Below are 24,687 nucleotides of genomic sequence, written 5' to 3'. Positions count from 1 at the left end.
ATTGTGCCCAGCTCACAGTAGGCCCTCAATAAATATTTGTCGGATGGATCATGGAAGGATGGATGGATGGCTGGCTGGTTGGATGGATGGATGGATGGATGGATGGATGATGGATGGATGGTGAGGACTCTGGAAGGGGCAGGGATCCCAGTGGCCTAACCCCACTCTGGGGGAGCACACCCCCATCAGCTCCCCTGACTCCCCTGATAGAGCATGAGCCCTCCTCTGGATCGCATAGCCCCTGTCCCCAAATAGGAGCAGCTGAAGACTGTCCCCCAGGTGCCCAGTAACCATGCCCTGCCTGCAAGCATGAACTTTCTTGCGTTGGAAAAGAAAGTTAATTCTCAAATGCCTTTACTATTTTGAGTTCTTGGATACCTAGCAAAGAAGAGCTGACAATCTGCCTTAAGAGCATCAGTTCTGAATGTCTTAAAGACATTTCTTTCCAACTAAGTAACCCAAATAAATTTAGCGACTTTTTTTTTATAAGGAGAAATAATTAAAGAACAGATGGCGTTGCTTACTTTGAAATTTTTGCTCTAAAATAGATTTTGTGTGCACCTTGGTTGGAGTTCAACTCTCCTCCCGCCCCATCCGTGTGTCAGAAAAGGAGATCAGCTCACTAATTACCTGGCTGTCTTTTCCCTACAAGATCCCAATTTAAGAATCTCGTTTCATTCTAAGAAAATTAATTCAAAATGCCAAATAATTTAAAAATGTATTAAGATTCCCCTTAGACTAGAAAGCAAAAAGGAGCTTTCATTTGCTAAAAAATCACCTTGGGTAGTCAGATTAAAGTTTAGCGCTTAAGACTTGATCCCAGAATTGAGCTTTTGGCAAAACTATTGGTTCCATATGTCCACAGAACGTTTCATTTAAAATATGTGTGCTTTTAAATTGGTCTCTGACCATTTCTGTGCCACGGTCTCTAACCGCCCTGTGCTTTTTCCCAACCCTTGGAGCCTTGTTGTCCTCGGAAGCTAGACTGTTTTATTTGCATTGGAGGTAACCTATTTCCAGCATGCCAAAACCTGTTCACTTTCAAAGCCACTTTTGGAGATTTTATAGCCTGAAATGGAATAAAATTTAAATTTAATAAAATTTGAGACCTGAACCAAAAAAAAAAAAAAAATGAACTGGTTTAAAAGCCAGCTACCCAGACGTTGAGGAAAATATTCTGAGAAAGCCCCACAGGGAGGAGGGGGAGAAAACCAGACCATCGTTAGCCTGCCAAATGTCATTTGGGGCTGGTTTTAGAGGAGAACCAGAGCTGGGGATGCAATGCAATTATTTAAATCCAGAAAGAAAAATGTTTGCTCTGAAATTTGGCAGCAGCTGATTGCCTCCGATTCTTCCCGTTTCAAACTCATTCCATGCATGGGTGGGGAAAGCATCCAGCCCAGAGGAGCGGATCAGATAAGGGTGTTGTCACACCTGGGCTCGCAAGTTGAAAGGTCCTGCGTGTTTGTGTTTTTGTTTTGGTTTTTGGTTTTTTTTATTGGATGACCTGAGAGTTTCACTCTAAAGCATTGTGGGGTGGCAAACCGCATTTTTCTTTAAACCACAGGTTGTACCAGGAGGGGATTTTCTCTCTTCCTTTGTTTCTCTCTGTCTCTGCCTTTGTCCCTGGCTGGCAGCCCCCCTCTGCCCCTGCCGTGCTCGCTCGCGCTCTCTCTCTCTCTCTCCCCCTCCCCCTGGCACCCGGTGTGTGAAGGCCTCGTCTGGCTGTCACTCAGGCCCCTTTTTGGGCTCCACAGGCTTTAGGGTATTACAACCCCCCACTGCCCAGGGGCCCTCTGCAGCCTCGAAGCTGTGCTCAAAGGCTGGCCACCGGGAGTCTGCTTTGACACCCACACAAGGGCTCTGGAGGATGCACCCAATGCCCTCTGATGGTTTTCTCTCTCCCCCAGAGATGGTTCCTAAAGAAAACCGCAGCGCCTGTCCTCCTGTGAGGGGGAGCTGGAAAGGGGAAAGAAGGAGCCTTCCAGCGGTCCCTGGCCGGCTCACTGATAAATCGGCTCCAGCAAGAGCGTGGGCAGAAACCCTGGCGGACGGGGGGGGCAGCGCCCGGCACACAAGACTGTGGGTGCGCTTGCCTAAGTCACCCCTGCAGGGGTTTCCAAAGACAAGTCCGTTCGGCCAAGAGAACGCTGCTCCCTCATCCTCCCTCCTGCAAAAGCATGTCCACGGCGCCCAGCTGGGTCAGAACATGCACTGCTCTTCTAGCAACTTCCATCTCCCTGCTTCCCCTGCCCCCATCCCTCAGCCCCCTGCTCTCCCTTCTTGGGGGGGCGAGATGGGGGTGGGGATGGTAACAGCACTGCCCACTGCAGGCTAGTAAGCAAGTTCAAGGGCACAGCATCCTCAAAGCAAGCTTGAGAGGTGAGATACTACTGCTACCCCCATTTAACAGAGGAGAAAACTGAGGCTCCGACTGCTTACTTACACGGCTTTGCCAGCTAATCAGGGGTAAAGCCAGGATGTGACTGCCTTTAACACATGTGTGAATGGATCCCCAGTCTCCCTGCGTGAGAGGCCCTCCACCAGCAAGGCCTTGCCCTGGGGTGTGGCTCAGAAGCGGGGAACTGAGTCATCCCCACTCTCCCATCAGGCTATCCCGGTGACTAATGACTCTGGGCAAAGCAGAGAGGCCCGTGTGGGGGACAAGGCCTGTGACCGACCTTGAACTTAAGAGGCTCTGAGCTCTGACCAGCGTCGCTAATGGGCCCGGCGTAACCTGAGCCAGCCCTTGGATGGAAGCTCAAGGCATTAAGGCTGGCTGGCCTGCCCGCCGGCTGGCAACACTACCTGGCTAACAGCCGGACCGCTCCATTTCACGGGGCCTCTGCTCAGGGCAACCTTTTCTCGTACGGCAACAAAGCCGTTCCCATTTATCAAGCGCTGACTAAGTGCCAGGGCTCTGCGAAGCCCTTTACACGCATTATCTTGTTTAATCTTCACTGCCGCACTGAAAAATGGCATGAACGCTGCATTCTAGGCAAGGCGACTGAGGCTCAGAGAGGATGAGGCGGCCCCCCAAGGGCACACAGCTCGGAAGCTCGAAGCTGGTATCTCAACAGGCCTGCGTTCTCAACCCCAGTCCTGAGCTGTCTCTGGAAGGAGATTCTTGGCTGAGATTATTGGTCATTTCTTAGCTTCTTTTCATTTGAGTACATTTTCAAATGCTCTGCAACATTCCAAGGAGAAAAAAAGAAGTTGTAACTTGATAGGGAAAAAAAGAGAAGGAGGAAAAACAGTAGGTCAGGGAAGAGCATTGATATCATTATGTTTGATGGGAAAACTTCACACACACGCGCGTGCGCGCGCACGCATCTTAACCGGCCATTTATTTGGAATTTTGTGATTGTCAAACATTAAAAATCCCAACGGCTCATTTTCCTTGTCTACGGCTCAGGTCATCAGTTTCAAACTGGGCAGGAGGCCCCAGACACAAATTTTTCCCTATCATGGGGCTTCCAAGCCCACGACGAGGCACCGTAACCCCCAGCCCAACTCCACCCAGGCTCCTTCACGTGTCTTCCCAGCGTCCTCCCAGCAGTCCTGGAGGTGGAGATTAGAGTCCCTTCCCCGACGAGGATCCTGAGCGGCACAGGCGGTGAGGACCACACCCACTGTCACACCTAGCTTACATGTGGCAGACCAGACCGGGTTTCCAACCCAGGTCAGCCTTCCAAAGCACTTCCAACCTGCTTCCAACATCCACTCCCTCCAGTCCTAAGAGCGTTTGCCACTGGATGCTCCTGGACCAAGGGAGCACTTTGCAGAGATGCCAACACAGCGCTCTGGAATGATGGCAGAGCCTCACTGAAGGCCTGAGCCCCAGCGGGATGTCGGGGAGGCAGGAGCACTGGGCTGGAAGCTGTGGGAGACTCACTTCCCCTCTCCAAGCTTCTCTAGCATCACATCTTACATTTTCCTGCAGAACAGGGGCTTTGCTGGGACCCCGGAGCAGAGGGAAACCTGCCCCCTTGCAGTCTCTTTCTGGACCCTGCGTCTCCGGCAGACACCGAGCTGCCTTGAAAAGGACCCTGTTCTAGGGGGCCCCGTGGCACAGGCCTGAGAATCCACCAGCCTGGCACCCTCACCCACTAGCAGCTGCCCTTCTCCCAGAAGGGAAAGAAGCTCGTGGGCGGGTTTTTAAGGCTCGAAATAAAGTTTAAATATTACGTGGAAATTACTAAACAAATCAAATCACTGTTAAGTGGATGTCATGGGCTTCCTCTAGACAATACGTTTAATGAAGATTATTGTCCTCCTGGTTATAGTTTGAGATTTGCATTTTATTATCAGAGAACCACTTATGCATTACTCCAGGATTTTCATTAGGTAAATAAATTTTTATGTGGATTTCATTATATTCCCTTGGCTGAGATCCTGATCACTTAACAGCAAGAATGCTGCTTCGACATCCTGTGTGTCAATCAGGATGTAACAGTTTCCTCCGGTTGTTGAAAAGTACTTTTTAAAAAATCTGGAGTTGATGGCGAAAGGAAGAGGGACGGGGTCAGAACTCAGGGTAGAGTCGGTGTCCAGGGCTTTCCCTGAAACAGACACACACAGCCTAAAAAGGTAGCTCCTGCTTAAAAAGACACACACCACTACATCTATATGCGATCCATCTAAAACTTCTATTAAAATGTTCGATATATAAAGCTTATATGTCACGTGTAATTTTTTTTTTCCCCCTGGTGTTTTCTCCACCCTGCTTTTGGCCACTCCAACACAAACTGATGCAATCGCCCCGGGAATAACAGGGCTGAGGTGTAGGCCAGTCCTGGAGAAAAAAAGTTGAAAGAAACAGGAAGAAGCAGGAAGGAAGACGGTGGGGGTAGACATTCCTGGAACCACAACCATCAGCCGGAAAAAAAAAAAAAAAAAAAATCTTTTCTAAGAAGTCTAATACGAAGCAATTAAGCTAATTGGAGTCTAGATTGTACCGGGTGCCTCCGGAAACTTGAGACCAGGGGAATCTCCTTGCTGGAAAAATCACACCTCGCTATGAATGAGTGACGGACTGAATGAATGAAGCAGCTAAAAGCAGACCCTAACATCCAGATCTAACCCGGGAGGCCCTATAAGACACAGGTGGCTCCAGGTGTCCCTGTTCTGAGGCCTGAGAAGGTTTCAGAAGAATTTGCTAATAATAAAACCTCCTGGATATTGAAAAGGGCTCCCACAGGCCAGGGACTGGGCCCGGCCCGATGCGCATAGAGCATCCACCCCTGCTCCACCCAGCGCAGAGGACCAGCAGAGAACCTCCCAAGATGCCTCTCCTGAGAGCACATCAGCAGAGAGACAGACACCCCGGAACAGCCCAGGGAAGAACAGCAGCCAACAAGCCGTTGAAGGAGGGGGCAAAGGGGTCAGGTTCACCTTCAGAAGGATGCAGCAAATGCCTTCACGTGGGCTTCCATGAGGACCGCCTACAGCATCTTAAACCTTAACTCCTGCAACATATTGAGTCCCAGCATCAGCTCTGTCCCGGATTATCTGTGTGATTTGGGGAAAACCGATCGCTCCCTGATTTCTCACCAGTGGTAACAAGGGTACTGGCTCCACTGGGCTGAGTGAGACGAAAAGAAAGCTGACACAGAATGGGAGAAAATATGTGCAACCCGCAGATCCAGAATATATCGAGAACTCCTACAACTCAACAACAGAAAAACAAACCATCCAATTAAAAACTGGGCAAAGGGGACGGTGCCTGGGTGGCTCACTGGGTTAAGCATCCGACCCTTGAGTTGGGCTCAGGTCCTGATCTCAGGGTCATGGGATCGAGCCCCACATGGGGCCCTACGCTCAGTGGGGAGTCTGCTTCTCTCCCTCTCCCTCTGCCCCTCCCCCTGCTTGGGCACATGCTCTCTCTCTCTCTCTCAAATAAATAAATAAATCTTTAAAAAATAAAACTAAATTAAAAAATAAAAATGGGCAAAGGACTTGAACAGAGATCGCTTCAGAGAAGATACACACACGGCCGATACATAAATGAAATAATGTTCAACATCACTCATCATTAGGGAAAGACAAACCAAAACCACAGTGAGATATCACCTCACACCCACTAGGATGGCTTCTTTAAAGAAAACCGGAAAAGAGCAAGTGTTGGTGAGGATGAGGAGAAACTGGAACCCTGGCGTGCTGTCGGTGGGACTGCAAAATGGTGCAGCCCCTGTGGAAAATGGCATGGCACTTAATCAAACCTTAGAAATAGAATCACCATGTGATCCGGCAATTCCACCTCTGGGCATAAATCAAAAGAATTGAGAGCAGGGTCCTTAAACAAACAAACAAATAAATAAATAAATTTATTTTAAAAAGCAGGGTCCTAGAGAGAGATTCGTATCCCCATATTCGTAGTGGCATTATTCCCAAAATAGCCCAGAGATGGGAACCCCCCCAAGTGTGTACCAAGAGATGAAGGGATAAGCAAAACGTGATGCGTGCGTGTAACGGCAAATTCTGCAGCCTGCAAAAGGACGGCTGTTCTGACACCAGCTACACCATGGGTCCGCCTTGAAGACATGCTGCTAAGTGATAGTGACCAGGGACGGAAAGACAAACACTATATGATCCCACTCCCATGAGGTACTTACGGCGCCAACGGCGTAGAGATGCAAAAGTAGAATGGTGGCTGCCAGGGGCCAGGAGGAGGGGGAATGAGGAGTCGGTGTGGACTGGGGACAGAGTCTCAGTTTGACAAGACAAAAAGAAGAGTTCTGGAGATGGCCAGTGGTGAGGGCTGTATTTAATGTCCCCTCACTGCACTGACTGAGACAGGAAATTTGTGTGTATTTAAGGACCATTAAAAAATGGACCGCTGGGCGCCTGGGTGGCTCAGTCGTTACGCGTCTGCCTTCAGCTCAGGTCATGATCCCAGGGTCCAGGGATGGAGCCCCACTGGCTCCCAGCTCAGCGTGGAGTCTGCATCTCCCTCTGCCCCTCCCCCCTGCTTGTGCTTGCTACCAAATAAATAAATAAATAAAATATTTAAAAAAAAGCTTCTGGGGCGCCTGGGTGGCTGTCGTTAAGCGTCTGCCTTCGGCTCAGGTCGTGATCCCAGAGTCCTGGGATCGAGCCCCGCATCGGGCTCCCTGCTCCGCGGGGAAGCCTGCTTCTCCCTCTCCCACTCCCCCTGCTTGTGTTCCCTCTCTCGCTGTCTCTCTCTCTCTGTTGAAAAATAAATAAAATCTTTAAAAAATATAAAAATAAAAAATGGACCGGGGGGGGAGGGGCGCCTGGATGGCTCAGTCGGTTAAGGGTCGGACTCCTGGGACGCCTGCGTGGCTCAGTCGGTTAAGCGTCTGCCTTTGTCTCAGGTCATGATCCCAGGGTCCTGGGATCGAGCCCCATGTCGTCAGGCTCCCAGCGTGCTTCTCCCTCTGCCCCTCCCCCTGCTTGTGCTCTCTCTCAAATAAATAAAACCTTAAAAAAAAAAAAGTGTCAAGACTCTTGATTTCGGCCCAGGTCCTGATCTCAGGGTCGTGAGATGGAGCCCTGTGTCAGGCTCCATGGTGGGCATGGAGCCTGCTTAAGATTCTCTCTGTGCCTGCCCACACCACCCCCACCTGCTCTCTCTCTCTCTCTCTCTAAAAAAAACAAGAAAGAGGAGGAGGAAAAACATGGGGAAAGTGAGAGAACTGAATGCAGACTACTTCCGCCCAGCGTCTGGGACTCAGTAAGGATCCACGCTTGCCCGTAGCACCGAGTGTCATCTGCCCAAAACCGTCAGCCCTCCAGTGGCTCCCATTTCAACAGGTTTTTCAGCTGTCAACATCTTTCCAAAACTACCAGCACTCCAATGTCAAGTTTTTGAAGGGCACGACAAAAACCACCTTAATCTTCAATCCCAAACGAGTCACCTGTGCTACCCAAGCAGCAGGGGCTGGACTGAACGTTTCTCGGAGCCCTTCAAAAAGGCCAGTGGGATAGGGAGCGCAGGGTAAATGAGGGTGCCTGAAGGGAGAGTCCCCCAAATACGGCAGCGGTCCTCCTCAGCGGGGACATTGGGGGTTTTTTTATTTTCTTCTCTATATTTTTGTGTATTTTTCTCATCTTCGGCACTTGAGCGATCATCGCAAAATGTTCAAGACGTTTTCATTCTGTGAAGTAAATGTAATAAAAAAGAGAACCGCCAGGCAGCTCAGAAGCCTCTTCTTGCATAAAATGAAAGGGCTGATTACACTCCTCTGACTGCCAACCAGCTCTCTGGTGTCATCGCTCACCTCCACCCCCCATCACCTTCCTCAGACATCCCCTCCCCCCACCCCTGCGGTCTGCTGCTCCAGGCCTTTGCACATGCTGTTCTTTTTTTTTTTTTTTTAAGATTTTATTTTATTATTTATTTGACAGAGAGAGAGACAGCTAGAGAGGGAACACAAGCAGGGGGAGTGGGAGAGAGAGAAGCAGGCTTCCCGCCGAGCAGGGAGCCCGATGCGGGGCTCGATCCCAGGACCCTGGGAACATGACCTGAGCCGAAGGCAGGCGCTTAACGACTGAGCCACCCAGGCGCCCCGCACATGCTGTTCTAATCCTGGAGAGTCACATCACCCCCTTCACGTCTGCACTCCCAGTCACCTTCCTCGGTGAGTCCTTCCCTGACCCAACCTGAAAGTGCACCTTCCCAGCCCAGCCCCCACACCTCCCCTCCTTCATCCTGGCCGCCCGGCCCTGACCACCAGCACCACACACAGGTTAACTGACTGAAGGAAGGAAAGTTAGCTTTAAATCATTCTTACCCACTTAATAAAGCGGCCCCAAGACTCTCCTCTGTCCACGCTTTCTAGTAACCCCAGTACAAAGTGCTGATAGGACTTGACAGAAATACGTTGACTCTTTTCTAATTCAGACTTTTCACTAATTCCGAGTGGCCTCCTGCCCATGGACATTAACAAGAGCACCACGAGATGGCCCATCTCCAGGGTCCCTGACCCCGCATTCCAAGTCCGGGGCATTTTTCTTTGAAGAGCATTTATCACTCAATCAAGCCACCCAGCCTGCCAACGTTCTGGTGAGTGCCCCTTACAAGAGGCTCGGCCATCGCTGCTTAAAATCTCACTTGTCCTCAGTATCTCCTGTTTATCTTGGGAGCCGTCTACATGAATAGTCCATGTGTTGGAAGAACATAATATTTTCCTTGGCTTTTAGGCAACAGTCTGGCAAATGAGCGTTCCCCATGTAACTTTCTGATGGCTTTATGCAAGCAGTTAATTAGAATTATACAGACATGTTTATAGAAGTTTAAATGAAGCATAGTTCAAGTTTGGGAAAATATATATAATTACTCACACCGACACTTCCCACTGCAAGAGAAAAAGCAACATAAGCAAGAACACTGAAAGCCACAACAGCAGGAGCTGGGAAAGCCTCAACCAGCTTCAATGGCTCCACTTTGGGGGCCTTGGGGAGACTGAGCCCTGGTGGGGAACCCACAGCCCCACCACCTATCACTTTGCTCATTAGGCTCATACTGCAGCCTACGCACCCCCCAAAGGGCCCCCGGGGTGCGCGCCGAGCAGAACCCGCGTCCACACACCGCGGTCCCGCCTGCGCACAGAGCGCAGGGCCACAATTTGCTGCACAACCAGCCACGGAGAAGAAGAAGGGAGCCCCAGGGAGGTTCTTTCTCCCCCTCCGAGAGAGAGGCCTCAGCCTTCAGAAGGGAGCGATGTTTCTGGCAGCCTGTGTGTGGCAGGCTGGCCTCAGTCTGGCTCCACCCACCTTCCAGCTGAATCCCCCACCCCCTCTGGGACCCCACTCTCCCTCGATGTTGCCCAACCTGGACGGGGCTGTCCCCCTTCCTCCCCCTTCCCCACGCCCACGCTGACGATGTAGCAGCATCCACTCGGGTGTCGAGGGGGGGGGGTCCCAGAGTCCGCTTCGTCTGACCCCTGCGAATGGTCAGTCTGACAACTCCATTCAAGGATTTCTTCAAAATTATTCCGATCCCTCGTCTTTAAAAGAGCCACAGCCAACTCTCTCCACCTTCTTGTTGTCTAGAATGACCAGCTGGCTCCCACTCCAGACTGAGGATTTGGCATCCGCAAGACTGAGAACTCGGGTTTCCCAGGAGTGGGATGGGCTCAACCGACCTGACGTGGGCTGACCCCGCTGCCCCCTGGGCCGAGGGAGTCTCCAGCAGCAGACAAGGCTGTCCTCGGGGCAAAGGGTGGGCGAGGGTCAGATCCCGACGCCCAGGTGGGCATCGCTGCTGCCCACTGGCTTCAGCCAGACAGAGGGGCCCCTGGCTCCCATCCTCAGCTCACCCCCTGCAGGCCCCTCACTGCATGCCCACCTCCAGGAGTGGGTCCTTCCTCAGAATCAGCCCTTGGGGAAGCCACTGCCAGCAATCTGGTCGCTGTAAAGAGAAAATTGGTCCATCGGCTCATGGAGAGGTCTAGTCTCTCCTCTACCTCCAAGAGCAAAGAACACAAAAAGGGATCTGGATCTCTAGGGGAGAAGCAGACAGAAACCGAGGAGTTAGAGGAGAGAGACAAGGAATTCAGAAGGGTAGTAGCAGGCCCTTCACTCAGCACACAGTCACTAAATGCCCACTGCACGCCATGTACTTCTTTTTTTTTTTTTTTAAAGATTTTTATTTATTTATTTGACAGAGAGAGACACAGCGAGAGAGGGAACACAAGCAGGGGGAGTGGGAGAGGGAGAAGCAGGCTCCCCGCAGAGCAGGGAGCCCGATGCGGGACTCGAGCCCAGGACCCTGGGATCATGACCCGAGCCGAAGGCAGTCGCCCAACCAACTGAGCCACCCAGGCGCCCACGCCATGTACTTCTTGAACACGCCCCCCTCCCGCCCTCCAGCCTTTCTCCTGGAGCCTAGGAACACAGGAGTGGACAAGTCAAGCCCAGTCCCTGTCCACAGAGAGCTGAGAAGCAGGGCAGAAGGGAGACTGTAAGTGAGCAAATGCATAAATCCCCCCCAAGAAGAACTAATGTGACATAAAGAAAGAAAGACGAGCAGCGGTGGGCGCACTTTAAGGGAAAGGCAGTCAGGAAAGGTAACGCTGGACCTGAGTCCAGAAAGATGCAAGGAGCCAGCCCCGGCAGGAAAGGGGGAGGACGATTTAAGTCAGAGGTACAGATGTGCAAAGAAACGGGGTAGTCCTAGGACATGAAGTGAGGAAAACAGGGACTGGAAAGATTAGGATGTGGGAAGCGGCTATACGAAATGAGGGAGGTGTTCCAGAATCTTGCCTAGAAAGAGACACAGCTACCAGCCCCCTAAAGCTGCCTGTCCCCACACAGCGCTGGATAACTCCCCAGCAGGCTTTCCACCCATTCTTTCTTGCTCACCCACCTCAAATGTGTTCAGATAGCCGCAGAGGCCACTAATTGCAAGGAAAGCTGGGGTTCTCTAGAGCCCCAGGAGTGATGCTCCATACCTGGCCTAGGATGTACACGGGGATGCCACTCTCACCAAAGACACACAAGAGGACTGCGGAGCCATTTAAGGAAGCTATACTTCCCCTAAAGACAGGCCTGTGTAAGGGAGCTTCTCTCTCCTGGTCTTTGGACAAAGACATGGCAAGGAGTTGGGGGGAGAGGGTGATGTCCGGCACCACAACAGCCATTTCTTCACCATGAGGAGACAAATATGAGGTCAAGAGCCAACGTGTTGAGCAGAACAGAGCATAAAGATGGAAGGCACCAGTGCTGACTGCTCTGCTAAAATCCTCTATAACCACGCGCCCTCCAGACTTCTCTTCCTATAGGATGATATATGTGAACGTGGACTGAACCTTGGTCTTGTAGCCCAAAGCATCCCCAACTGAAACAATCCCTTGTCAGCCAGCCAGTTCTATCAAACAAAACTGAATGTCTGGCCTGGCTGCTTGCTCTTCCTCTTTCCAGAACCTTTAAGTTTCTCTGTGCCACTCCCTGCCAAGAGAGGTCCCAACCAGTCACAGATGCAATCCTCTCCCCAGGGGGATTTCACAACCTCAGGATCCTGGGGGAAATCCAGTCCTGAGCAATCAAAGGGTCAAAATACAGATCATAAAGATTAGAGGAGGGAGAGAAAGGGAGAAAAAGTTACTTTTAATGACACCATCCAGTAATAAGGAGCTAAAGAAACCTCAAAATGCCTGAGTCCACATTCTTGCTCTAATAAATAGAGGTCAGAGGTCAGAGGTCACAATGAACTCTTTCTTTGCTCATTTTATCTCTGTAATATCCCTAGGAGGTGGGGACGTTTTCCTATTCTATAGTTGGAGAAACTAAAAGCAAATAAAGTCACAGTGAGGAGGACAGGCACCAGAGCCAAGAGGCCTGAGTTCAAATTCCCACTCTTCCATTCACCTGCTGTGTGATCTGGGGCCTCAGAGCCTCGGGTTCCTCAACTGTAAAATGGGGATAATGTAACTCCCACTCAGAGGTGTTGTGAGGATAACAAGAAACCACTATACAAAAGGCACTGAGCCCCACGCGTGGTTTCCACCCAGGGCTGTCCATGATGAAGGCCTGGAGATACAGCAGGATCTATGGAAGCTACTTTCCTAAGGGATGTCCAAGACACCCAGGCCCGGGGGCAGAGCTGTGCAGAGAGAACAAGCTGCAAGCATTAACCAGTTTCACCCACTTGCTTTGTTGCTTCTGCCTTTTCCTCCTACAAAGTGGAGGCTCCAGAAAAGCCATCAATTATCTGAGGGCCCTGGCTGCCAAGGTCAGGTTGACTACGGTGTGGGGCAGACCCGGATCCAGCCAGGATCTTTTGCCCAGCCATTGCCTTACTGGGCAGGTAACCTTCTGGACCCACCCAACACAAGATTTTAAATGTGTCAGAATCGGCTTCCAAGTCATTCCGGCCAAGCCTGCTGACCAAGCCGGGCGACGCCACTTGCGTCTAAAAAACAGTCTGAGATCATGAAACGCCTGTCTTCTGGGGGCAGTAGGCTCTAAAGGGAGCTGCTAAGGAGGAGGCCAGGAATGTTCTGAGCAAAGCTAAGCTCCTGGGAATAAGGGTGTGACCTCCCAAAATGACTCCTTTTCCAGATCCCTGCCCTTGGCCAACATGGACATCAGGAGGCCTGGAACCCGCGGCCCCTTGGGGCAGAGCCATTGGGCCCAGGGGAAGCTCCTCAAATAGGCAAGGCCGGAGCCTACATCTCCTAACAGAGCAGAGCAGGGCACCCAGAGAGCTTCCCGGCCAATCACTGAGCCTCAAGCCTGCAGGATACCAGCTGAGTGGACCCACTGAAACCAGGATCCCAGATCCCCCCCAGGGCCAGGCAGGCACATCCATGAGCGACCTTTGCACAGGGAACTGGGATGAACATACCCCACCCGCAGGAGCGGCCTCCACCCCCACCACCAGGATTGCTGCCAGGCAAGACCATGGGCCTCGCAATCCCAGATCTGCCCATTTGTTAAGAGAGATAAGCAAGAAATCTGGATGAATTTTTCTGTGAAATCTCCAGAATTTTAAATGTTGGTTTGTTTCTTTTAAGCACAGCACAACCCAATCAAAACATATCTCTGGGAAACACTGGGCCTCAGGCCACCAGTTTGCAACCTTAATCCAAAAGGATGGAAAAGCAACAAAAAGGGGTAGATGCTCAGGTCTGCAGCTTTCCTCCCGCTCACCGAGGCCCACCCCCCACCTCCACCCACTTCCCTAGGACCCCCTTGCCAGCCCCTGATTGCAATGGGGTTCACATGCGTAGGAGGGTTTCTCTGCCTCCATAAGCTCCGCCCAGCAGGCAATACCCACGGCCCAGGACTCGGGAAACACCTCTCCACCGAGAAAACCCTCAGCACTTGGCTCTTCGTGGAGGCTGAGTTTCCTCCCCGACCAGGATGGATTTCCGTGCGGGGGAGGAAAGGCCTGCGCATGCGCCCCCGGCTCCAGACCCTGGTATTCACAGTTTCAAAACTGCAAGTGATTATTTTGTTTCATAAGAACAATCGCTATGCAAATGAAACCTCCGGCTAATACAAACAGGGCAGTTAAATTCACTTGCCAGTGTTTATGAAAAGAAATTCGGCCGGGCCCTGACCAAGCAGCTAAGAAAATGTTTAATCACAAGATACTTTTGAGTGAGGAAATTAAGCAAATAAGAAAAGATGCTCTGACTTGGCTCCCTGAGCCACCCCCCCCCGCCCCGCCACCTCCCGCCCCTCCTTTATTCGGCAAAACAATGATGGTGAAATGAAAAGGTTCCCAGGGGACGGGCAGATGTCGAGACCCAGAGGAGGAAAAGCCAGAGAATGAGGCAGAGATGAGGCTCCCAAATTCGAACAGCCCCCTCAGGGTCTACCCACCCCATTTTTTACAGTTGTCTTTTGGCGGGGTTGTGGGAAGGGAGGAGGGAGAGAATGTGCGGTTCAGCAGGGCTGGCCAGGAGGGTGCACAGACCGTCCCCACTGACCTGTGGCTCCTACAGGCGACAGCACTGGAAGCCAGGACACATCCTGTACTGGGAGCGGTGCTCACGCCTGTGGCCAGGCCCTGGACCACAGGACTAGGGCTCAGGATAGGGCCTTGACTTCCCGAAGCCTGCTGCAGGGCAGGGGGCAGGCTCGGGGACCCAGGCAACACCAGAGCAGGGCAGAGTGACTGGGACTCAGGCGGGATCCCTGGGGGGAGGAGCTCAAGTCCTGAGAGGGCCATGCAGGAACCCCAGAGCAGTAAACAGCCCCAGTGTCAGGAGGGATTCTAGAATGTTAGAGCAAAGAAAAAACTCATGTCATCGGGCTTGCTTGGGCTCCAAGCCCTGTGGTTCCACCACGTGGAGCCCGTGTGACTTCAAACAAGTTACTTTCCCTTTCTGTGCCTCAGTTGCCTTCTCTCTCAAATCGGGATTAGGGAAGCATGCCTCACCACGCTGTTGTGTAATACAGTGAGATCATACACGTAACATGCTTAGCCGAGTCCCAGAAACTTAGTAAGTGCTCAATAAAGGGCAGGTGTCAGGCCCAAACCCCTCAGTGCCCAGAGAGGGCTGCCAAGTTTCCCTCAGCCACCCAGATTTAACCACAGGCTCAGAACTGGACCCCAGCTCCAGGCCCTCCAGCAGATTTAGGGGAAGAATGGGTGGAGGCTAGGGCTTGGCTTTGCAGAGGCCCCTCTGGGAAGAGCACTCGGCAAGGAGGCTGGAGGCAGCGGTGGTAGGAGGGACCTCTGGAGCCGAAGCTCCCTGGGGCTGGGGGAAACCAGAGCCTGGCCCTGGTAGGGCCTCCCAGGGGCCCAGGCAGGGGCAGCTGTCCAGAACGGTCTGTCCATGGAGGGGGCAGGGAGGCTGCCACTCGGAGCACGCCGTGTGCCAGTCCCTGGGGCCGGGCCGGCTCAGCCTGCTGGCTCCATCCAGAGCCCGCCCCAAGGGATGCTGGGGGAGGCAGCCAGGACCAGAGCCGCTGGCTGCGCACTCCCCTCCCCCAGCAACAGGGGACTAAAGTGGGTCAAGGAGGAAGGAGGGGGCCCAGGAGGCCTGGGGGAGGGGCCCGAGGAGCTCAGAAGGCACCCAGAGGGAGGGGACCGGGGGAGGATGCACGGGAAAGCAAAACCATGTGTGCAGTGGGCCTTGGGGGGCCAGGGCAGAGAAGTGCAGAGGCTGCCGTGGACTTGGGGGTTCTCAAAATCACCTCAGAATCAACTGTAGGGGGACCTTCGCCCTGGCTCCGGCCCCTAGAGGGTCGGTCCTTCTCTTTCTCCCACCCCTGGCCTTGAGGGCTCCATTTCCCCCAACACCTCAGCCTCTTCCAGAGCCACACACCCAAGAGCCCTCCCCCACCCCACCAAGGGTCTGTGAGGAACTCTCAGTCAGCTTTGGCCCTCTGGCTCAGAACTGGAGGTGGGCTCAAGCCAGGAGGTGTGGTCCGAGGACGGTGGGGAGAAGCCATCTAGCTGAGCCCATCCTGGCCCCAAGCTCAGCAGAACTGTGGCAATGCCAGGCCAAGTCAGACCCCGGTCACCAGGGAGAAGAGAGTGAGCCCCATGTCCCCCTAGGGGTGTCCTTGGGGAACCTGGTGTGAAATGAAAGGAAAAGAGGCAGGAAATGCCAAACAGGGCTGTTCCCCTGCCAGGAGGGGAAAGCCAGGCCCCAGACCCCTCAAGGGTAGGGGCTGGGGGCCACAGTTCAGCCCATGGAGACGTGGACTGGCAGTCAGCCTCCACCCCTGGCTGGCCCTGGCCCAATTATCGGCTTCTCTCCCTTCTCTCCCAGCTCCCCCACCCTGCATGGCCCAAAAAAAAAAAAGGAAACCACCACCCAGGCAACTCGATATGGTCCAGAAACCTCCAGGGTCCCTGGGTTCCAGGAAGCGGGCGCAGGAGGGGGTGGAGGGCAGGGAATGCAGAGGGTCGGTGCCCAGGGAGAGGGATCTGAAGGGGGGGCGGGAGGAGCTGCTGCTCCCAGGCCTCTCAGCCAGGATGGGCACCGGGTAAGGGGCAGCCTGGAAACCTGCCCCAGGAGAGGTATGCACCCCTGGGTTCAAACTCAAGCTCAGGGGAAAATGTTGAGGGGGATGAAGCTGCAGGCTCAGAGGCCAGGCCTTGGGCCCAAAGGGCCGTGTGAGTGGAAACAGAGAGGCCCAGAGGATAGGGCCCTTTAAATCTTTGAGTCCCTCAGCAAGGCCACCCACCCCCAACCAGCACATCCAAGATTCCTGGGCTGAGCCAGCTGGACTCTTGGGGCCTGGCTAGGGGTAGGGGCACAGTAGAAGGGAGGACTCCCCACCTAAATGCAGCAAGCAAGCACCTCCCCTTCCAACCTAGCAGAACAGGGGCGTGGGCCTGGCTGGGTGTGCAGTTCCCAAGAAACAGGGAAGTACAGTCCTGTCCCCTGCCCACCCCAAATGTCCCTCACCCTCCCACCCCCCACCTGTCCAAGCTGCTTCTTCCCCAAGTGAACTTTAGGAGCAGGCCCAGGCAGGCAGGAAGGGGGGAGGGTAAGGGGGTGTGAACTTGGCCACCAGTTGGGTCCTCAGGGGGAACATGGTGTTACCAGCCTCAGAGTTCATAACTGTTTATGGGTCTGTTTCCCAGCCCAGCGTGGGCTCCTGGGGGAAGGGAGGCCTGCTCATTCACCAGGAATGGAGAAGGTGGCCCAGGGAGTGACTCAGGCAGGCACCATGGTGTCAGGCAGCCCAGCTGTGACATGTGACTTTGGATCTCAGGTTGACACTCAGAGTTTTCACCTGCAGGATGGCAACCATAATGGTACCGATTTCAGAGGGCTGTTGAGGGGATTCCTGAGAAATTGTGTAGAAAGCATTCAGCATGCACAGGGCACACAGCTCAATAAAAATTATCAATGCATGCCCTTATCCCTTCTCACTGCCTCTGGGGCCCAAGCCACACCGTCTCCAGAGAGAAAAGCAAACTTGGAACTATCCTAACAAAACGAAGGCAAGACACGATGCACAGAGACGTCTGCGGTGGACAGGCCCAGCCCCATCCCATATGTCTGAATGAGGAACTATGCTCAAACTCAGAACTCATGACAGGCCTCGCACGGCCCCGGAGAGCCCACGCAATGGGTGGGTTGTGGCAATGAAGACAGAGAATTCAGAATAAAGGCCATTCAGACGCCCAGTTCAGACTGAACTGTGGATGGAGCGGGCCGTACAGACAACCGTGTTCTCACGGTCCTGGCTGGAGGTGCTGGGAACGGAGGCAGCTTGGGACACTTAGGTGACAGTAATTGATGTCCGCATTCCCTTCCACCTCTAACCCTAACAGGGTGCAGAGTGGGCCCCAGGCTCTGGTGAGCCAGGGCCTGGGGGTTAGGCCCCCTGTGACCTTGGAAATGAGCAGCTTGGCAGACAGCTGGACACGGGCTGTGTGAGTCAGAGCAAGGCTATGAGTCTGGACCTCCCTTTCTCACCTGGGAAATGAGGAAGGATCCCCTCCAACCTACTGCCTGGGTACTTGGAGGTGCCTGTGAGAACCTCTGGAACCATGTGACGCTCAGAGGTCATGCAAACATTGGGAGTATTTATGCTCCAGTTATGGGGGCCCATCCTGGGGATTCTTCTAGAAGGGACCAGCAGGCCACCCCAAGCCCAACAACCTCCTTCACTACCCTCTCCTGCCTCCTTCTTCCAGAAAAGCCCACTGCACTTGTCCCCACCCCTCCAGGCACACATCCGCTAAATTCCCCCTGATTCTGTCCCCGCAGGTCCTCATGGACTGGGAGCATGGCCTTTCCTTCTCCCTCCTCCCCGCACAGGGCCGAGCCCAAGGCAAGGGGCTGGCATCCCTGGGCATGAGTTCAGAGCCAAAGGGCACCAGCCCCCTCCCTCTGCAGTTCCCTCTCATCCTCCAGGCCAGCTAACACTTGGCCACCTCTGAAATGCCCCCTCCAAGGACAACACTGCCCAAGGCTGACAAGCCATAGCAGTCTCGCCATGAAAAATGACCTAATGGTGTCTATCTTCCCACTTTATTGTCATTCTCACTCCCCCTGCCCCCAACTAAACTGTAAGCTCCCTGAAGGCAGGGACTCAGCTCCTTTCACCCACCACTGCACACCCAGCCACAGCGTAAGACCTAGCACAGAATCAGAAAGGAATGCAGTCAGAAAGGACCCAGCTAGTCAGTGAATGAGCGAATTTTAAGTGGCAAAAAACACAAGAATCATTACTCACATCCGTTTGCCAATCTTCTGTCTGTAATTTTTTAAACATAAGTGCACTCGAAATTGCACTCCGGCGCCCCTATACCCCTTACACGTGCGCCTGGGCGCCGTGTCGCCGGCGGACCTGCGTTCCAACCCTGTCTAGTCCTAGCTGCGGGACATTGGGCCATTTAATTTGCCCCCCCTGTGCCTCAATTTCCTCCTCTGTGAAACGGGATAATCACAGTACCTACCTCAGAGGGCTGCTGGGGCGCGCAAATGAATTAAACGAGTGTGAAGTGCTCAAAAGCCATCAATGACACTTATTTTTTTTATTATTATGCACTGAGGGATGGCCCAAACGGTCAACTGCCCTCCGCGGGCCCCGCCCCAGAGCTGAGGGCCAATCAGTGCGCCAGTCCCCAGAGGGCCCCCCGGGGGCACATCTGGCCAGCGGAGCCCAGCAGCCCACCCACGGGCCGGCCGCCAGCTGTGGGCTAGGCGCCGCCGCCGCCCGCCCGCCGCCCCCCCCCAGGCCTGGGACTCAGGAGTCCTGGGGGCGCCGGCTGGGCCCGGCCGGCCCCAGACTCGGAGGGGCGGGGGCGGCCCGCGGTGCAGAACAAGCCGGGACCCCCCTCCGGGCAGCGCGAGCGAGCGCCGCAGCCCGCGCCTTCCCAGCCGGTCCCCCGCCGCGGCCGCTTTGTGCCCAAACCTGGGCCTGAGTTATTGCGCCGCAGCCATGGAGCCCTCCCGGGCGGGGGCCGGCCCGACGCGTTCCCAGGACGGCCGCCTCAAAGGGGTCCCGGGGCCGCTCCCGCGGGGGGGTGGGAGACAGAGCCGGGCCGGGAGGGGCCGCGTTCCCAAGCGCCAGGCTCGGCCCGCCGGCCCCGCCCCAGGCTCCGCCCCCAGGCCCCGCCCCATCTCCTCCCCCTCCACCCACCTCGGCCCGGACCTCCTCTCCCTCCCCCACCGCTTCCCCTTGCCCTTCCCCATCCCGGCTCCCGGGACCCAGATCACCCGCGGCAGCTCTGCAGACTGACCCCAGGAGGGCCCTAGGGGCCCCCAAATCCCACCTCTGCTCCAGGAAATCTCTGCTCTCCCCCATCCCACTAGCCTCGGGCCACAGCCCTGGCTTCGAAAAGGGTTGGATTCTGGGCTGGGCCTCTGAGGGAATGGGTTGTGGGAGTCTCCTGGCCTCATTTTCCCATCTGTCAGATGCGGGGGGGGGGGGTGCGGAATGTGGGTCCAGTGCCAGGCACTGGGGACGTGACAGTGACCAACACAGGCAGGGGCTCTGCCGCGCGGTGCTCACAGCCTGCTCAGCCGGCTGCCCAGAGAGGGACCATCCCTGGGCCCTCCATGCTGACTTGCACAAGCTAACAGTGAGATAGGACTACATGGTTTGGGGAGGGACGGGGGAGAGTGACACTGAAGGTCCTAGCTCAAGACTGGGATCCAGAAGCCTCCTTTGCCCCATCAAACCGACTGGCCACCCAGGGAAGCCTATCTCTGAGGCCTGGACTCTGCCATGAAAAACAAAGAAGGCTGGGCCAGTGGTGGGTCCTCCCAACATGCAATCAAGAGACCCAGGGAAGGACCCCCATCTCCCACATGCCCCAACCCCTTCAAAGTACCAAACACAAAGGCTTCCAGCCCCCAGGTCCCCTCATGCCCCCCCATCACCCTGGGCTCAAGTGTCACTTCCCAGATGGCCCTGTCTGGACAGCCTCCTCCACCCCTCCCTGCCCTGCCTATCCCAGGATCTGCTGTTTCCCAGAAATTATGTTACTGACCTGTGTACTTGTAGATGGCACCTCACCCCCACTAGAATAAACTCACCTGTTCACTGTTGTGGCTTCAGCACCTTGAACAGCCTGACACACAGTAGGTGCTGAATAAACATGTCTGAGATGAATAAGTGAATGAATGAATGAACAGATAATGATAGTAGCCCCTTAAAAGCCTAGAAACCCACACTACCCAGACAAGAGGATTCCATGACTAGTGATCGAATAAGTTTGGAAACCAGAAACTATTAACATCTCTGAGAGTCCCACATTAGCATTTTAAAGGCTCTGAGAAGCCCTGAAAATTTCTAAAACTTTTAACTCTGTTTAATGCAGCGTTTGCCAAATGTGTTTGGCCACAGAAAACATTTTTTTATTCTTTTGGTAGAACATCAACAAAATCCTGGAATACATTTTGGGAAACATCAATGTAAGCTCACTTCTCACCCTCAAAACCATGACTTTACATGGCAAAATGAATCTTAAGAAAGAAAATGGCAAAATGAATCTTAAGAAGGAAAATGGCAGAATGAATCTTAAGAAAGAAAAAAGGATCGCTGCTTTCGTTTGGTGGTGTCAAGTCAAGCATAGTGCTTGGCATATAGTAAGTGCTCCAAAAAGATCTGAATGAATGGATATAAAGTAAATTCATGAATAAAGTCTACCAGCCAGGTGTATTTTCTCTGCCCCTGTACTGATAGTCTGAACCATGCAAGCAAGGACAAGAATCTCTTCCCCTGGGAGGCTGGCACACACACACATCCATGTACCTACATAGACAACCCAAGCTAGGACACACATGCACACACACACACACTCACACACACACACACACACACACAGGTACAACCATTCAGAGGCATATGCCTCCCACACAGTCACCTTTCCTGTGCCTGGCCAGTGTGTCCCTTAAGAAAAGCAACTGTCCTGGAAGTGCCTGAGTGGCTCAGGTCATGATCCCAGGGTCCTGGGATGGAGCCCGCATCAGGCTCCCTGCTCAGCGGGGAGCCTGTTTCTGCCCCTCCCCCCGCTCATGCCCTCCCCACAGCGCATGCATGCACTCACCACTCTCTCTCTCTCTGTCTTAAATAAATAAATAAAATCTTATGAAAGAGAAAGAGAGAAGGAAGGAAGGAAGGAAGGAAAAAGAAAGAAAGAAAGAAAGAAAGAAAGAAAGAAAGAAAGAAAGAAAGAAAGAAAGAAAGAAAGAAAGAGTAATAAAGGCAACTGTCCTTGGTGGGATGGAGAGGACATGAGGGCTGGAGAAGGCTCATTCACAATCTGGCAATTCCCAGAGGGTAGGGTCACTCCAGGAGGTGACAAATTAAAAGCTAGATTTTTTTCCCACCCATTTTCTCCAGCTCAAATGTACAGGTGAGAGAGAAAGAATGGCAAAGTTAGGCTGCCCCAAGTATGACTCACACTCGAACCCTCCGGATGGCCATTTCTGTTTGACAAAGCCTTTCCTCACTGCTCCTGAGATTTCACCCTCACACCTCTCCAGGGAGTGGAGCCCCAATTTCGCGGAAAATGAAGCTGAAGCTTACCAACAACTAGGTGAGGATGTGGGTGGGATAAGGTGGGAGCCCAGGTACACTTAAGAATCCCCCCCATACCCCAGAAGCTTGGGTGTCCCATGTTGTTCCCAAGGCAGGCCCTGGAACAGTGGCTACAGCAAGATCCACCCCCGCTTTGCCCTGCCCTCAGGTGCAAGTCTGCCACAAGGTCATCGTATGACCTTGGACATCTGACTTGCCCTCTCTGGGAAAATCTGATCATTCACATCAGAAGGGAAGCTCAGCTGAGGATTCTCTAAGATCCATTATTGCTCATGAACAAGAAAGCCTGAGGTCCCCACGTGAATGGTCAGAAATGAGTGTCCAGGTTAAATGAGATACTGCTTGTAAAGTGCCTTGCCCAGGGCCTGCATACAAGTTGTGTTCATTAAATGTTAGCTGCTCTTGGTGCTGTCTTTCCATCCTTCTGGGTCCAAATCAAACACTACCTCTCTGCCAGATCTTGCTTGAGTCCCTCCATCAAAAGGAATCCCTCCAGGGTCGCCTGGCTGGCTCAAGTCAATACAGCATGTGACTCTCATCTCAGGGTCATGAGTTCGAGCCCCACACTGGGTGTAGAGATTACTTAAAAAAAAAAAAGGAACCCCTCCAACCTCTCTCAGTCCTCATCCTGTACCTCCACCTTGGGCTGCCCTATCCGGCCCTGTGGTTAGGGTCTTATATCCTCTCTAGACTGTGAATTACCTGAGGGCATGTCTTCCTTTTGGTTCATCTCTGCATCCACCTTGGAACACAGGCTAAGAGTCTCACCTGGATAAAATACTCAAGATTTAGATGGACGGGAGGGGAAGGATGGATGACAGATGGATGTATGGATGGTTGGGTGGATGATGAATGGATGATGGATGGATAAATGGATGATGATGGATGGATGATAGGTGGATGATAAATGGATAGATGGATGATGGACAGATGGATGGATGATGGGTGGATGATGGATGGATAGATGGATGGGTGGATGGGTGATGGATGGATGGGTGGATGGGTGATGGATGGATGGATGGATGGGTGGATGGGTGATGGATGGACGGATGATGGATGGATGATGGATGGATGGATAGATGGATGGATGGATGATGGACGGGTGATGGATGGATGATGGATGTGTGATGGATGGATGATGGATAGATGGATGATGGATAGATAATGGATGGGTAATGGATGAGTGGATAGATGATGGATAGATAGATGGATAAATGATGGATGGGTAGATGATGAACAGATGATGGATGGATAGATGGATAGAAAGATGACTGGAAGGAAGAAGAAACATGACTAAAGAACTAGTTGAGGGAAAGAAATGCCCAAACCCTCAAGCTCCACATTCAGTGCAGTGCCCTTTCCTGAAGAATAAATAAAAATAGTCCATAAACATAAGGAAAATGGTCAATCCAGCTAGTAATCAGGGAAATACAAATTAAAAGACGAGCTCTTTCTTGCCTGTCAGATTGGCAAAAAGAGAAAGGGGGAAGAAGAAGGAGGAGAAAGAAGAGGGAGGAGGAGGAGGAAGAGGATGAGAAAAAAGAGAACACATCAGCACATGGGTAAGAGTTAGGAGAGACCCGCACTTGCGCACTACAGAAGGGTACATCGGTACATCCCTTTGTGGAGGGCGATGAGCAAATATCTATCAAATTTTCAAGTGACTACACTTCGACCTAACAAGTCCATTTCTAGGAATCTAGCCTAAGAAACACAAAGATTTATAAATTCAAAAGCTCCTTGCTTCATTGTTTGTAACAGCAAAAAACTAGAAACAACTAAATGTCCATCAACAGAGAATTGTAAATAGATTCTGGTGCACCCCATTCTATCGAATGATGGCTGTTGCAGTGGAGCAAATCTACAACACCAACATGATGGTATCTCCTAGATGAACGGTTCTTAACCCTGGCTACTCACTCAAATTCCCCAGGAAGCGCAAGGAAGGAGGGAAGGAAGGAAGGAAGGAAGGAAGGAAGGAAGGAAGGAAGGGAGGGAGGAGGGAGGGAGGGAGGGAAGGAAGGAAGGGAGGGAGGAGGGAGGGAGGGAGGGAGGGAGGAGGAAATTGACCTAGGACCCCATCCTCGAAGAGTCTGGATTGTCTGATCTATAGTAGGACCCAGACAATGTTATTCCTTGAAGTGCCTAAGATAATATTAATGTGCAACTAAGTTTGGAAACTCACTGCTACTTGAAAATAGCACATAACAGAAAGTATAATATAGTCAAGCGGTATATCATACTATATAGGGGTAAAATTATGTATGCGTGGGTATATATACATATGTTTGTGTAAATGCACCACAAAAAAAGGTCTGGGGACGAAGACAACTGCAGATAACAGCGCTTCCCTCTGGGGAAGAAAGGGATTAAATTATTTAAGATGTGTCAGTCTTTTTTTTAAGATATGAATATAGATACCCCAAAAGGCAGGTCACACAGATGGGAGGGGAGCAGGACAGAACTCCTGTCCCTTTACTCATGGCCCCCTCTCCTAGCCCAGAGTCCGGGGACTTCTCCAGCCCTCAAAGAAAGCATGAACTTCTCTGTTGCCTTTTCTGGTCCATGGGCAGTTGCAAACAAAGGTAATGATTATTGGTGCAGGTTTGCTAGCTCTAGCAGTGAGACTCTGGGCAAGGTAGTTCTGTGCCTGTCTGGGCCTCTATGAAGCTGAGATCAGTCAGAGAGCTGAGGTGAGAACCGGAGGAACACATGGGAAGAGCTGAAGGCAGGGTCTGGCAGGGTAAGTCC

At 52.7% G+C, this 24,687-nt stretch overlaps 1 protein-coding gene across 1 annotated transcript in view; it reads right to left on the bottom strand.

Moving 5' to 3' along the window:
- Positions 1-19,426, bottom strand: part of ZNF423 (zinc finger protein 423) — a 294,946-nt gene extending 275,520 nt beyond the window's left edge. Inside the window, exon 1 of the mRNA XM_081806622.1 lies at positions 18,845-19,426. The gene's annotated coding sequence lies outside the window, so the exon portion shown is untranslated. The remainder of the gene's footprint in view (positions 1-18,844) is intronic.
- Positions 19,427-24,687: the final 5,261 nt, after the last annotated feature.

Source organism: Leptonychotes weddellii, chromosome 16, assembly GCF_054177405.1.
Source record: "Leptonychotes weddellii isolate Sample4059 chromosome 16, ASM5417740v2, whole genome shotgun sequence".
NCBI classification, from domain to species: Eukaryota; Metazoa; Chordata; class Mammalia; order Carnivora; family Phocidae; genus Leptonychotes; species Leptonychotes weddellii.
Note: the sequence above shows the minus strand (reverse complement) of the source record. Positions and strands in the feature narration are given on the sequence as shown.